Source organism: Sorex fumeus, unplaced genomic scaffold (genome assembly GCF_029834395.1).
Source record: "Sorex fumeus unplaced genomic scaffold, SorFum_2.1 ptg000018l, whole genome shotgun sequence".
Taxonomy (NCBI): domain Eukaryota; kingdom Metazoa; phylum Chordata; class Mammalia; order Eulipotyphla; family Soricidae; genus Sorex; species Sorex fumeus.
In genome coordinates this window covers 468283-485231 of record NW_026606075.1, presented here as the reverse complement: position 1 = coordinate 485231, position 16949 = coordinate 468283, and positions in this window count along the sequence as shown.

The window sequence follows — 16949 nt, the reverse complement described above, 5'->3', positions numbered from 1 at the left end:
ATATGAATGAGAAACCATCATTTACATTATTATAAACCATGGGATTTTAATCAATAAAAATTAATTAAAATTGTAAAGGAAAGCAAACCTGATAAACAATGCTATATTTTCCTGAGAGTAAAATATGTCCTGTGTTTGCCCTGACATGCACCTCACAATAATGAATACAACAACCTCCAGAAAAAATGAATTATTTCATGTATTTTGCGCATATGTTTTCCCAGTCTTTAAATTGTTTAATGTAGTTTACTAATCATATCATAAGGGGAACACATGAATAATTTATCTGATGGAGGCAAAATAAGGATGAGGATCTAATAAATACATAAAACATTTTTCTTTTGTGAATTGAAAAACATTAAAATGCAAAAAAAGAACCATTTTATATTTTAAACCTATCAACATTCTATTTCAACATACTTCAAAAGTGTGATTATTTCCAAGTAGCCCATTTTGTTTGCTCTTATAGCCGTCTGAGTGGTACAGGTAGAGCACAGGTAAGGAATTGCAAATGACTATTAAATTTCCAAGTTAATTTTTTGAGACTGTGCATCTCCTTCCCTATTGGTACTAGTCAAAAAAATAGTGATAAGTATTAAACTTTGAAAAATAAGCCATTTTTGTTCCCATGGACTGCATTTTTAGTAAAACGTGTTCTGAAATACAGGCATTTTGGAAGCTCAGTGGCTGATGGGAAGTATAAAGTCTTAAATATATGCAAAATGATTTTTTTTCTACTATTGATTTATAACTTAAGAGAGAAATGAATATCATGGTTAAGGCACTTTTGACTACATGGAGTTTGAGTTTGAGAAACTGATGAATCCTGACAAATTGAACTGTAAGAGAAGTGACTTCAGGATTCAGTTGAGGAATGGGCATTTCTGAGCATTTTACTGAGCTGCTCCAAATAATCAAAGTAAAACTTCTGGTGATGGTCAAAAGGAAAACTTTCTGACAATAAAATCACATTAACATAAAGAAAGCACAGCAGTATTCCAAGAAAGAATAGAGAACAGTGAATGTTTTTGACAACCCCAATCAGGGTATTTGGGATTACTAACACAATAACAGCGAAAAGTGCTGTCAATCAGGCTATTTATACAAGGTCTGAGCAAAGATTGTGACTAAAAGAACATCCAACAAGTTGAAATTTATATCTGTGTCAACTATAAAATAACTAACACAAAGCAAAAGAAAGCCAACGGGGAGAAAGTGGAAAGCAAGTAAATTAAAATGCATCTAGAAAAAGTGAGCTGATCCATAATCTATCATATGAGCAAGTCTTAGCTTGCCATTTATCTTCACTTTCCATTAGATCTTTTCTTCTCTTTTTTTTTTCATTTTGATAAAATAGAGCATTAAGAGGAAAGTGTCAGAGATTCTGGAAATTTCTTTCTCACTTAGGAGAGACTAACAACCTGGGGAGTAAAGAAAACTGACGAGTGATCTGAATTGGCATAAGGCAGGGATGCAGAGATTGATTAAGCAATGGTCCTCTGTGGAAGTGTGAATCTGTCTTTAAAATTTTAAATATGCATACAAATCACATGGGGATCAATTAGAAATGTAAGTTTTAATTCAGTTAGTCTTAAGTTCCCATGCCTGTATTTATAAAGAACTCCCAGGTCCCATGATATAGAGAACTCCCGGTAAATGACTGTCTTGTACTGTGAGAGAATAACTTAATCACTTAATCACTTAATCACTTAATCCCCGTTATTCGTCAATTTATTCGAGCGGGTGCCAGTAACGTCTCCATTCATCCCGGTTGCGTGCTAGCGTAGCCCAATGGTATCTGTTCGTTTTAGGAACATGTAGAGCCTCAAACCGATCATTTAGGGTCTTGACGAAGAAGTCTGACCATCTTATAGGTGGACGTCCACGTGATCTTTTGATGTCTCGTGGAATCCAATCAGTAATGGCTCTAGTCCAGCGGTTGTCTGTAAACCTCATTACCTGTCCAGCCCATCTGATTTTTGATGTCTTGGCAAATGAGACAGCGTCTCTGATTCTTGAGCGTTGACGAAGATCAGAACTCCGGATTCTATCTCTCATTTGAGTGAATCGTGATATTCCAAGCATAGTTCTTTCGATTCCTCTTTGAGAGACCTGAATAGTGTTCTCATCCTGTTTTCGTAGGGTCCAGGTCTCTGAGGCATATGTTAATGCAGGAAGAATAGTGAAATCAAAGAGATGTGCTCGTAGCTGGAGGTTCTTTGTCCTTTTAGTTATTTCTTCAATGCTCTTGAAGGCATTCCAAGCCGCTCTCTTCCTCCTGCATAACTCAGGTGCCAGGTCATTCATCATGTTGATTTCTCGACCTAAGTATATATAACTGTTGCATTCGGAGATGGTGGTTCCGTTGAGAGCGAATGGAGCGTCAGGAACAAGGCTGTTTCTCATAAACATTGTCTTCGTAAGATTCAGCTGTAGTCCGACCTTTCCACACTCACGGTCAAAGTCCGCCAGCATTTGTGCCGCTTGGCTGATGTTTGGTGTTATTAAAACTATGTCATCAGCAAAGTGGAGGTGGTGTAGTTGCCAAACATCTATCTTCACTCCCATTCCTTCCCATTCCAGTCGTTGCATGATGTTCTCGAGGGTGGCACTGAAGAGTTTCGGTGAAATGGTATCACCCTGCCGAACCCCTCTCTTGATATGGATGATTACTTCTTTGTAGAATGGTGAGATCCTGGTAGTGAATCCGTAATACAGTTCATGGAGGATCTTGATGTATTGAGCTCGGATGCCCTGATTGCCTAGGGCTTCCATGACCGCTTCCATCTCAACAGAATCAAAGACCTTCTTTAAATCAATGAATGTTAGACAGAGTGGCATCTTGAACTCCTGAGAAACCTCAGTGAGCTTGGTTATCATGTGAATATGGATGATGGTGCTGAATCCTTTGCGGAACCTGGCTTGCTCGCATGGTTGTCCTTCATCTAGTGTTCTAACAATCCTATTTAGGATGACTCGAGTGAACAACTTGTAGATGACAGACAATAGGCAGATTGGGCGATAGTTGCCAATGTCATGGATGTCTCCCTTCTTGTACAGCAGTACTGTCCTTCTGGTTTTCCATTGGGACGGAACCTTGCATTCAGGCAGGTAGCATGTGAAGAGCCGAGCCAATGTATTGATGAGTACTGACGGCAGGTTCTTCAGGTGTTCAGCTCTGACCTTGTCTGGGCCGGGTGCTGTTCATTTCTTTACAGACGAAATGGCATGTCGGATTTCAGAAGGGAGAACATTGGGAACGACATATCCATCCTGTTGAATTGGGTATGTTGACAAGTCGACATGCCTATTGAAGAGATTTCACTAGAAGTCATGGATAATCTTCTCCATTACCATTCTGGAGGATGTGATAGATCCATCAGGAAGTCGGAGGGCAGTTATCTTGGTCTTGTAGTTGGCGAAGGACAGGCGGGCGTAACGAATACTTTTCCCGGCTTCTGCCGCATCTACCAGCACTTCTGCTCTTCTCTCTTTGAGGTCTTCCTTGATCTCTGCACTGCTTTGCGAGCTCGGATGTTTGCTTGCAGTTGCCTGAGGCATGCACGAAACCACGTTGGCAAATAAGCTCAAGAGTTTTTGAAGACAGGCATTTTTGTGTGGATATCTCTCTCTTGGCATTCCTCACACAATCATGGAGGGGCTGAACCCGTCAATCATATTCCTCTTCAGTATTATCAATAATGGCATCTTCCCATGTTGCCGCAATAGTGCCAAAGAGCTCCCAGTTGGTGATTGTTCTGGGAGTTCTCTTTTTAAATTTTCCAGCCCTTTCTCCCCTCTCTGTGAAGTATAATTTTGCACAAAGGAGACGGTGGTCCGATCCCGTTCAGAATTTTGGGACAACAGCGACATCAGTCAGGCAAAACCGTTGATTGAATATGATGTGGTCTATTTCATTGTGGAATCGTCCACCGGGAGACTCCCATGTCCATCGTTTAGATTTGACTTTCTGGAACTGTGAGTTACCATGGATGGTCTTAGTCGACATGATGAACTCAGACAGTCTCTCACCCTGTTCATTCCATTCAAGGCCATGGGTCCTGATGTGAAGTTCTTCAGCTGATCTCGGTCCTATCTTGGCATTAAAATCACCCACAATGATCTTGTAGAATGTGTGCTCTTCTTTATAGAACTTCTCCAGCTCCACGTAGAACTTCTCAATTTCTCCTTCATCATAATTAGATGTTGGTGCGTAGACAACGAAGATAGAAACTGCTGGCAGTGAGCCACGTTTACTGTAAATAGTGCCACATCTATTGTCAACATAAACGTCCGATTCGGGTTGTTAGGCATTCGAATGATGCTTATGGCCAAGTTTGTGTTGACAAGGACACTGACACCTCTTTTATTGCATGTTCCGAGGAACAATTCTTCTCCAGTGCCTACAACGGCATGATGAGATTGGTGCCTTCTTGTCTCGATCAGACCAATGATGTTGTACTTGATCTTTCATGCTTGTACCATCAGGTCCTCGATGGATGCATCTGATGCTAGCATACATGCATTGAATGTACAGACGATCATTTTTGTATTCCTTTGTCGTGGCAGCCTAGTTCAGCCTTGAGATTTTATCGGCCTCTCCTTTCCCATCCTTCTCAATGCTACCATATTGGTGAAGCCTTCAGGGTCAGGTGAATGAGACCCATTGTAATTACTGGTTTTGGCTTATCGAATATACGACGGATAGCTTGTGAGGCTCTGCAGTGCGAGCAGAATACTCTCGGTAGCTTGCCGGGCTTTCTGAGAGGGATAGTGGCTTTTGGGGCGACCTCTAATTGCCCTCGTAGGTGTTACCATATTTGAACCCTATCAAATATGGTACGGCAATTCCGGAAGATGGGTATTTAGAGTCTTATAATGTGTCGCATGGCCGCTTTGTGGCCGCGCGGGTCTGGAAAGCGTTCTGGAGTGTTGCGGCAGCTGGGTCGTGGAGGTAGTGTGTCAGTAGTGGAGGTCTGCCAGTGAGGTATTTATCTGGTTCTGGTAGGAGTATGGTGGGTCTCCTGTGCGCAATCCAATCCCTGGGTCTCTGGTGGTTGGTGGAAGCAGACAGGGCAGGGTAGGGTGGGGTTCCTGATTTTAATCCCTTTGTCACCTGTGGTTGGTGGGAGCAACCAGTGAATCTCTGTCCCTGGGTCCGTTGAGCCTGGAGTCTAAGGTCTCAGAGAGTTCCGTTTATCTTGTTCTGTGGGGCTTCAGTCTTGCATGAGTCTCAACTGAATATGTGTGAAAATATATTTCTATTTCACCATTTAAATTTCCCTTAATTTTTTTCTTTTTCTCCCATCTTAATCATGATCACGAACATCCTGTTATTCGTCAATTGCCTCGAGCAGGCCCCAGTAATGTCTCCTTTGTCCTAGCCCTGAGATTTTTTAAAAAGTACCATATTCAAGGATCTTTCAGAGTTAGGAGAATGAGACCCATCATTGTTGCTGGTATTTGGCATATTGGGTACACCACGGGGAGTTTGCCAGACTCTGCCGTGTGGGCAGGTTACATTTGGTATCCTGCCAGTTTGTAAAAAGTAGGAAAGAGATAATAAGATGTCATAATAAGATGTCTTGTGGCTGCAAATGTGGCTGCACTTTCGGGAGCTGGGTTTTATAGTCTCTGGGTCTTGGCCATTGATGGGATTACATGGGCGCCGAGGGGCCAGTTAGTGGGTGTGACCCCTGCCTACTGGAATTTGGAGGATCTGGGTGGAAGATGCTCAGCCCTGATCCGAGCAGGCTTGGAGATCTCAGCCCCGGGACCCGCATGCCTTTGTTCCTCTGCCGGTACCTTCAAGGGTGTGGAGAGGGTCTCAGCATGGTGGTGGATGGTTCTGGAGGTCTTCAGCTGCTGAAGCCCTGGTCCGGGTGGGGAAGGAAACTCAACCTGCTCCCTCCAAGGGGCCCCAGCGAGGATGGCCAGGCGCGGGGGCAGGAGACTCTCTTAATATGAGACCAAAAGAGATCCACTTGCTACTTTGGCAAGCTTAAAGCAGACTTCAAGATGTTAACCAATACCATAATCATTGCAACAAACTCCAGCAATCAAAAATGTATCATTTTCCTTAATAAAATTCAAGTAATTGCTATTGGGTATAAAGACTTATTTTTCCTTTGTTTGTTTCTATTTTCTTATGGCAGTATTTCACTCTTTTTTTTCATCCCTACTATTGCTAGTACAATTCCCTTTGAAAAGGTAGCACCTCCCAAAGGATTCTTCTGAACCTTGCCAAAATGAACTTATATTTTTACCATGTCGCTTCCTGTTTCCTGGGTACCTACACAACTTTGAAAGATCGGGAAATTAAGAACCGTGTACCCAAACAAAGAAGCAGTCCTCGTCATAGGGACACTCTGTATTTTGAGTCTATCTATGACCAATTTGTCTCTGCATACTCCACATTCATAGAGGGCTGACACACTTATCTCATCCCCCATCAGCATCCTCGTTCTCTAGAATCAATGAGTGGCTTATCATTGAGCATGTTTCCCAAGTTAAGTTAAACAAAAGCCTGTTTGAGGGTTTACTGAAGCATTTGGAAAAGAAGTGCTTTCCTTCACAAATTTTTCTAACTTCCAAGGCAAATTGGTAAGTGTGGTGTATCTGTGTTTTACCTATTAGGAAAAAAAAAACATTTCTAAGAGTGTAGCCAACATAGGTGGTAGTATGCTTAAGAAATAGAGAAACAAATAATAATAATAATTATTATTATTTGCTTTTTTTGGTCATATCCGGCGATACACAGGGGTTACTCCTGGCTCTGCACTGAGGAATTACCACTCAGGTGCTCAGGGGACCATATAGGATGCTGGGAATCGAACCTGGGTGGGCTCGTGCAAGGCAAACATCCTACCTGCTGTTCTGTTGCTTCAGCCCTGGAACAAATAAATTATTAATTACAAATATTCTATAGACATTTTCAAGTTTGAAGATCATTTACCTTTTGAAGCTTTCAATTAGTAAATTAACCGTTATATTTTCCTGCTAAAGCTAATTTAAGTCAATTCCCTTAATGAGAAAAGAAGGTATTTTTTTTTTCATGTGCAATTTATATTCTTCCACCAAACTAGCTTGCATGGACACTTGTTACTTACCACCCATTTGAAGTTCTAAAATCTGTCTCCTTTTTTGGCCCTTAGCATCTATTATGGTATAGAGAAGCACTCTATTCTGATGTTAAACAGAATTTAAGACCCATCCTGGAAATCCATAGAGAATCATTTAATTATGGATTAAAAACCACCACCTAAAACAACCATAGCTTCTTGATGTTTTTGTTTTTATGTTTCATGTCATAACTTTTTTTAAAATTTATGTCTTCTGACTACTTTTTGATACAGTACTGGAGGTCTTTTAATTTTACAGCTGCTAATGCATTCAGCAAGTGGTGGTAGTCTATTAAATATTCAAACAGAAAAAACTCTGGTTTGATTTCTTCTTTTTAATACATTTTATTTTCATAAATTAGTTCACAGTAGTTCATTACAGATAATATTCAAACACCTACCCAACCAGCAAGTATCTTCCCACCACAATAAGAAGGAAGTGCGTAAAGGTTGTTGATTTCATTCAGGGGATCTTTAAGCCCATAAATAAGAGAATACAAGCAAGTATGTTAAAAACAAACACATGTGTGCTGCATTAGGTTCATCAGTAAACTAGAGTATAAGAGATCACACGGCCACAAATGCAGCCATGCACTCCAGGGAAAAATGTGTTGCTCTCTTCTGCGGGTTTTGTTTTATAGACTCTGGATCTGCGTTGCTCTCTACTGCGAGCTTTGTTTTATAGACTCTGGATCTTGTCCACTGATGAGATTACATGGCACGGGGAGCCGTTTGTGGATGTGAGTGCCAACCTACTAGCAAGCTGGGGATCTGGGTGGAGGAGGCCCAGTCCTGATCTGAGCAGGCTTGGAGATCTCAGTCATGGGTCCCGCATATCTGGGTTCCTCTGCTGGTTCCTTAAATGGTGAGACTCGTCCAAATTTGTGGAGGGTGGCCTTGAGCATGGCTGCAGCTGGGTTCTGAAGATTTTTGGCTGCTGTGGCTTTGCTTGGATTGGGGACAGAAACTCAACCCGCCCCCCTCTGAGGGACCACAGTGAAGACAGCCTGGCACAGGGGCAGGAGATTCTGCTTGGAATGATTTCTTTTGTTACTGATAGGTATCCTTTTTTTTATTTGCTTAAATAAGAAGAGAAAAAAAAACAGTTTTCAAAGAAATTACTTTCAAATACAAAAACTCAGCTAATGGTTTGCAAAGATTGTCTTACTGTCATTCAGCATTTATATTTCTTTTCATATTCTTACAATGCAAAATTTCTCATTTGACTTCATTAAATCCGTTTTATTAGATGATGTAAGACTTCAATAGAGTGTATTGCTAAAAACAAAGTAGTTTAAATATCAATTAGTCTCTATAATGTGGTTCTGAGAATAAAATTATACCTAATTTTTAGTTACAAAACCAGATGTCTTCCAGAAGTAGCTCAGTTTGGAAGAATAACAAATCCAGTTTCTTTCTTGGCACCTTCCTACTCTTTTTTTTTCTTTTTGGGTTACACCTCACGATGCACAGGGGTTACTCCTGGCTCATGTACTCAGGAATTACTCCTGGTGGTGCTTGGGGCACCATATGGGATGCTGGGAATCTGAAACCTGGTCAGCCACTTGCAAGGCAAGCGACCTACCCACTGTACTATCACTCCAGTCCCTACTCTGTTGCTCTTAAATTTAGCTTCTTTTGTGTTGAAACTCCTGATTCACTGCAAACTATTTCCAGGAAGTCTTGGGGCTGCTCAAGGAACATAGCAATACATGGAGTAACGAATAACATCACCTCTACCCCATGCGCCCACACTCCTGCCGGCCCCACAAAACTAAAAATTTTAACAGAGGAATAAGTCAAGGCCCTTAAAAATAATCTCCCCACACTTGGAAAGACCATGTTCTCTCATGAACATATGCTTCGTCTCTTTCCCTCTCCTCACATCTTTCTAAGTAAGCTTCAAATAAAACCTATATTGTTTTACTGAAAAGAAATATGATCTATCCAAAATTAAATACTCATTCTGGGAAGGTTAGGAACAATCAAAGAATTGGTAGAACAAAAAACAATAAGAGTTGAAGGTTAAAGGAGGTGTCATAAAAAAAATTAAAAAGCAACCGTGATAGGAAAAAGTTATTTGAAATATATATTTTCTGAAGTTTTTCAACCTGGTAAAATATTTTGTACCCAGCTTGTGGTTTTTAAAATGTTTCCATGAATAGGCATAATTTTAAAAATATGATTAATGTAACAAAATAGGGAGTAAATCTCAACAAATGAGTTTAGAAAGCCAGTCAAGTTTCATATTCCTGCTCTATCCTCCCACTCTCTACTTTCATATGTATTATTTATTGTCATAATTTGCTTATATAAACTCTTACATCTTTTTATCTCACTGTTGGCCCAGATTTCAGTATTTACATTCCAGTTCTTCACTTTCTGGAGCTATCCAAAAGCATACTATAATCATTTTTCTCTCTAGTTCAAATTCAAATCTGTTATTTTTCAGAAAGAAAAATTCTCTATAGAATTTTTTTAAGATTGAGAGTTCCAATAAGTTTTCTGTTACAAATATTTATCCAATGCTCTATTTTTGATGTCTGTTTAAAACTTTACAATGAACTACCATGAATTCCCACTAACCTAACTGATTTTAACAGTTACTATTAGTGATTTAATAGGCTAGTTTTTCTATGTAAATCAGGATATCAATATCTTAAGACAAACTTCCTTTTAAAAGGAGCTGAAAATTACAGATTTTTTTTAAAAAAGGACAAAGGATTGAAAAGGGTACTAATAAGGGGATACCAAAATTATACTGGTTCTTGGATTATAAAACTGAGGAGGATAGGGAATGGGGGGGAAAGAGGGGAAGGAAATGAAGGCAGAAGGGACATAAAAGCAGCAGTGATCAGGGGCCTTGGACACACTGGTGGTGTACAATTAAGGTATATAACTTAACCACATGGGCAACAAAACTGAACCCATGATATCTAACTTCAACAACTAAACATAAAAATGTGCATGTCGGCCAGGTAGACTGGCTGAGGACTTAGGGAGTTTGGGCAGATTGGGGCAAGGGATTTGGCACTGGTGATGGGACTGGTGTTGGAACATTGGGTACCTGAAATTCAACTAGGAAGAGCTTTGTAAATCCCTTAGAAAATGAGAATATTATAACTTCAACCAATGAATGCAACCAAATAATATCACTCCTTATAAAGCACATATATCACTGAAAAAACATATGTAAGATGCATTCATAAATAAATTTGTATTTATAAATACAGTGCATATGGCCTTTATAAACCATATATATAATTTCCATTTAAAATAATTCTTTTAGGCTCCAAAATAAATTTGCTGCAAACCGCAAGAGTTTTCTATGTTAAAAAATACTGCAATTTTGTAGGAATATTAGAATTTTTGTGCCATTTATCTTCTCATGAGAGCTTAACATATAGGATAGTTCCTGGCACCAGCAAGTATTCAATGAACTACTGAAGAATCTATGGCATAATATGCATTTGGATTAGTTTCTTACGATGGTTTCATCCAAGCTATTCAAGTCTGAATACAGAGATGATTGAATGTCAAGCTACTAATTTTCCAATTGCATCAATCACTATTCATTTCTTCTTCATAAAATAGAATGAAATAGTCCCCTAATACCCATTGACTCCTAATCTCCTTGTCACTCCTACTGATTCTGTCTTGTCAGTGAAAATAAAGTTGTTAAATAATCAATGACCTTGACATCAAAATTTAAATCAATGACATTTTTAAATGTGTACTCGAAGGATTACTGGCCATAGACTTAGCTGAATAAGAAAGAATACTCATCTGATTTTCCCTGCAGAACATTCTCAAAATTATTTTTCAGTACAACATAGAAAATAAATGCAAATTATTGACACTGATTTTGTCAAGTTTATGTAAAAGTCAGAACTGACCTCGTTTCAACTTACCTCAGGAAAAGGGAGCTAAACTAAGTCTTTCATTGAGAAAATAGCAAGTTGGCTGGGCATAGGAAACAAAAAGTTGCTATCTCTGTCATTTTTTCAGATCTGAAATGTATTTCTAACCCATCTAGTTGATTCTCTTTCCTCATCAGATTCCCGCACTCACTAATAGCACATCCTGTATGCCCATAACTATTTCACTTCTATATGTAATACACAATTTCTCAATTAGATTCATTTCTGAACCAGATAAGTTTCAGGCCTGCTGCCTTTGCCACTGAATATTGCTTAATTCCAAACACTCCCTAAAGTTATCTGAATGTTCTAATTAATCTTTGTGCAAAATATTAATGGAGTGGGTCAAAACTTTTATGACTATTAAAAAGACAATTGGATATATTTTCACATAAAATTTGGAGTGTCTTCATATTCTAAGAGGACAGAAAATCAAAGTATTGGTACATCAGGTTTAATAGAAGTTCAAAATCAATGATTTCTCTTTTGTTGCCTTGTCACTTGTAAAGGAATAAACTCATTACTGTGTTTTTTCATAAATAGATTTGATTGGGAAGGAATAATACAGTAGGGAAAGCTTTTGCTTTGCATGCAGACAACTCAGTTTCAATTGCCAGCACCATATAGTGTCCCCTGTACCCTGGCAGGAGTCATATCCTAGTGCAAAGCCTTTTTCCAGGAGTTATCTCTGACAGTAAAGCTGGGAGTAGGCCCTAAGCACTGCCTGGTGTGATCAAAAAGTAAGACAGAGAGAGGGAGGGAGGGAGGGAGGGAGGGAGGGAGGGAAGGAGGGAGGGAGGGAGACAGGGAGGGAGGGAGGAAGATTTTGTTAATACATGACATCAGAACATAATCTATTTCTGAAATTTTGTTCATTAGAAAATGGAATGCCAATAAGAGAAAGGAAAGAATGGACTCAGCTTATATTCTGTAAAAAAAATGGACTTGAGGTTGATGGATGAATTTGAGGGAAGGAGGTTCAGTGCATTTCACTCTCACATTTTGACCAGCTCTAAAATGCCCTCTAATGTTCAACTTGTTCATATTCTTTGTATTCTCGAGGTCATATTCATTTCCCTCCCTGACTCTTTAGACTCTTGATCTCTCTAGCTCTTCACAAGATTACTAAAGAGAATGCCAATTTTTCTCCATGATTAGGAAGGTTGGAAGGGAAGTCACAGCCCTTGAGGATATAGCCATAGCAGCAGCAATTGACCAGAAAGGGTTGAAGGAGCTACTACTCTCACTGGACCCTGCTACTGCTCTGTTCTAAGAAAGTTCCTCAAATAACCCTTGGTTACTATCATCTTTTTATAAGAGCTCCGTTTCTTATAGATTGTGTCAGCTTCTCAAATCGAATGAAATGCCTTCTCCATAACATTTGTCTTGAAATGTCTTAATTGATTACTTGTAACAAAGTAAAACTTAGTATTTAGAATGTAAATTATGAAATTTACTTTTTCATTTTATATTTGATCTTTTAATGCATAGTTACTAGTACATGAAGATTTAGTCAGTGTATTATCAATTTCCATGGGGTCATTTTACCATTTTACCATTGTTAAGATTGCCAACTTTATGTTGAGATAGAATATTGCATCAGCTTTCATGATTATTAATGCATGTGATATCGATGAATTCCAAACAGCTTTATTTGACACGAATAGTAAGTACTACAAGAAATTATTCAGTTATCCATTGTTATGTGCTAAAGGGTGACTTTGTCAAGTGATTATAACAGTTTATGGATTTGATTCACACTTTTCCTTTATAATGTAAAAGACAAGATAGAAACAAGAGGCTGGAATAAAAGGAAATGAAAATGAGATGAGAATATTCTTGCAAACTGCTTCTGACACTGTGAAACCACATTTGACACATTTTTCTTGTGTGCTATTATTTAATAATTTGCCATTGCTGAGTTTTTAGTTTTTAATTTAATCTCATTATGTGCATAAAAATAACTTTTTGAATATTATAATTTGAGTTCCAAGAATATTGATGCACAGCAATTAAAATTCATATTAAATAGGTTCACTCTCCCTTGATAATGAGAATAATAATTACAAATATATTAATAGGTAAAATCCAGTAATGATATGAGAAAGAATCATGGTATGCATGAAGACTTTATTAAACACTTAACCTTACTCAAGATTTTGAATCTTTGGGCTCTTCAGCTTTAATAGTCATTTCCTGTTCTGATAGGAATGTATCCAATTGTACAGACACAGAATATGCTTCAGCTCATTAAAAGGAAGAAGCACTTACTCTAGCAAATTTTAATGTGCCCTATACTTCTTTTGCAAGTACAGCTAATTTTGTACTTCATATGAGTTTTTATTTTTATTAAAATTATTAAACTGTGTATACAAAATGGAACAGTGTTCAGTTTTGTTCTCCTTAAAAATAGTGAAAGTATAGAGCAGTGAATTATTCTCAGTAATTGTGTGCTGTATTTGTGTATTATTTTTAGTACATCTTAATGAAAATCATGAAGTGAAAACCAGTACCCCTTTAATAATACAAAAATATCACTTTCATGGAAAAAGTCCTTGTGTAAAATTTAGATATTATGCTAGTAAAATGTTAAGGTAAAGGTAAAGGTAAAGGCCCTCCCGTTGATCGTCAATTTGCTCGAGCGGGCCCAGTAACGTCTCCATTGGAGACTTTGTTGTTACTGTGTCTGGCATATCGAATACTCTCGGTAGCTTGCTGGGCTCTCTCCGAGAAGGGTGGAGGAATCGAATTCGGGTCGGCCATGTTGGCCGCTTGTAAGGCAAACGCCCTACCCGCTGTGCTATTTATTTTTTATTATTGGACCCTATATCTTTAAATACACACTAAAAAGAAATTGACATTTCCCAGGTATTAATTCTATATAATTTTATTTATCTAAACCTAGTTGAAAATATTAATTATAACTGAATTAAGAGAAATATTTAAGTTCGAATGAGGTTTGAGTAGAATTTTGACACTATAAATAAATATAAAAGTTGAAGAATTTACTTTGGAAGAGACTGGGGCAGTAGTACAATAGGTAGGGTGCTTGCTTGATGTGCAGTGGCTGGGGTTCAGCATGGAGGCAGCCATGTTGGACCTGGTCTACCAGCTTAGCCTTCTCCATCAGCTCTGTCTTCTCTGTGTGGGCCAGGACAGGGGAATAGAAGTGTGAACTGAGCAGTGAGCGGTGTGAGGGCACAGAGGTGTATTTGGGGCCCTCAGGTCTCCACATAAGAAACACAAGTCCCTTCTCATTTTAACTTTTTTCTTTTTTTTAATTAGTGAAACACCATGAGGTACAGTTATAGACTTACAAATTTTTGTGCTTGGGTTTCAGTCATACAACGATCAAGTACCCATCTCTCCACCAGCGCCCATCCTCCACCACCTTGGGTCCCAGCATCCCTCCCACCCCCAATCCCCCCATCCCACCCTGCCTCTGTGGCAGGGCATTCCCTCTTGTGTTCTCTCTCCTTTTGGGTCCTTAAAAATTAATGACTGTGAATTACAGATTTTCAAAGTTATTTATGAACAGGTTTCAAGCATTTTATGTTCCAATATCAATCTCTTTACCAGTGCCCGCTTCCCTCTCCAAGTTTCCCAGCTTCTCTCCAGCCTGCCATTAGGGCAGGCACTTTTCCCCTCCACTACTGTCCTAATTTTTCCTCCCTCACCTGCTCTTTATCCTCCTCACGCTCAGAAGGAAGTTTTCTCTGAAGAATAGCTCTCTTATTCTTAGTTCTATTGACCTTTGTGCTTTGTTATTTTCGTATGAAGTTTCTTATTTTCCACATATGAGAGTGATCATTCTGTGTCTGTCCCTCTCCCTCTAACTTCACTCCACATGACACTCTCCAGATCCATCCATCTAGCAGAAAATTGCATGATTTTATCTTATCTTACTTCCGAGTAGCATTCTGTTGTATAAATGTACCTTAGTTTCTTTATTTTTTAAAAATTTTTAATTTTTTTATTCAAAAAAATTTTTTATGACATTTGAATAGATGTGGCTCACTGCCGGCGGTTTCTATCTTTGTTGTCTATGCACCAACATCTAATTATGATGAAGGAGAAATTGAGAAGTTCTACATGGAGCTGGAGAAGTTCTATAAAGAAGACCACACACTCTACAAGATCATTGTGGTTGATTTTAATGCCAAGATAGGACCGAGAAGATCAGCCAAAGAACTTCACATCGGGACCCATGGCCTAGAATGGAATGAACAGGGCGAGAGACTGTCTGAGTTCATCATATCGACCAAGACCATCCATGGTAACTCACAATTCCAGAAGGCCGAATCTAAACGTTGGACATGGGAGACTCCCGGTGGATGATTCCACAACGAAATAGACCACATCATATTCAATCGACAGTTTTGCCTGACTGATGTCGCTGTTTTCCCAAAATTCCAAATGGGATCGGATCACCATCTCATTTGTGCAAAATTCTACTTCACAGAGCAAGGAGAAAGGGCTGTAAAGTTTAAAAAGAGAACTCCCAGAACAACCACCAACTGGGAGCTCTTTGGCACTATTGTAGCAACATGGGAAGATGCCATTGTTGACAACATTGAAGAGGAATATGATCGATGGGTTCAGCACCTCCATGATTGTGCGAAGAACACCAAGAGAGAGATATCCACAAAAAAAAAAAAAGCCTGTCTTCAAAAACTCTTGAGCTTATTCACCAACGTGGTTTGGCGCATGCCTCAGGCAAGAGCAAGCGAACATCCAAGCTCGCAAAGCAGTGCAGAAATGTGATCAAGGAAGACCTCAAAGAGAGAAGAGCAGAAGTGCTGGTAGATGTGGCAGAGGCCAGAAAACGTATTCGTAATGCCCGCCTGTCCTTCGCCAATTACCAGACCAAGATGACTGCCCTCCGACGTCCTGATGGATCTATCACATTGTCCAAAATGGCAATGGAGAAGATTATCCATGACTTCTAGTCAAATCTCTTCGATAACCATGTCCACTTGCCGACATACCCAATTCCACAGGAGGGATATGCCGTTCCCAATGTTCTCCCTTCCCAAATCCGACACGCCATTTCCTCAGTAAAGAAACGAACAGCACCTAGTCCAGACAAGGTCAGACCTGAACACCTGAAGAACCTGCCGTCAGTACTCATCAATATTCTGGCTCAGTTCTTCACATGCTACCTGTATGAATACAAGGTTCTGTCCCAATGGAAAACCAGCAGGACTGTACTACTGTACAAGAAGGGAGACATCCATGACATTGGCAACTATCTCCCGATCTGCCTATTGTCTGTCATCTACAAGTTGTTCACTCGAGTCATCCTGAATAGGATTGGAAGAACCCTAGATGAAGGACAACCATGCGAGCAAGCCGGGTTCCACAAAGGATTCAGCACCATCGACCATATCCACATGATAACCAAGCTCATTGAGGTTTCTCGGGAGTTCAAGATGCTGCTCTGTCTAACATTCATTGATTTAAAGAAGGCCTTTGATTCTGTTGAGACAGAAGTGGTCATAGAAGCCCTAGCCAATCAGGGCATTCAAGCTCAATACATCAAGATCCTCCATGAGCTGTATTATGGATTCACTACCAGGATCTCACCATTCTACAAAGAAGTAATCATTGATGTCAAGAGAGGAGTTTGGCAGGGTGATACCATTTCACCGAAACTCTTCAGTACCACCTTCGAGAACATAATGAAACTACAGGAATGGGAAGGAATGGGAGTGAAGATAGATGGCCGGCAACAACACCACCTCTGCTTTGCTGATGACATTGTTTTAATAACACCAAACATCAGCCAAGCAGCACAAATGCTGGCCCACTTCAACCGTGAGTGTGGAAAGGTCAGACTACATCTGAATCTTACGAAGACAATGTTTATGAGAAACAGCCTCGTTCCTGACGCCCCATTTGCTCTCAA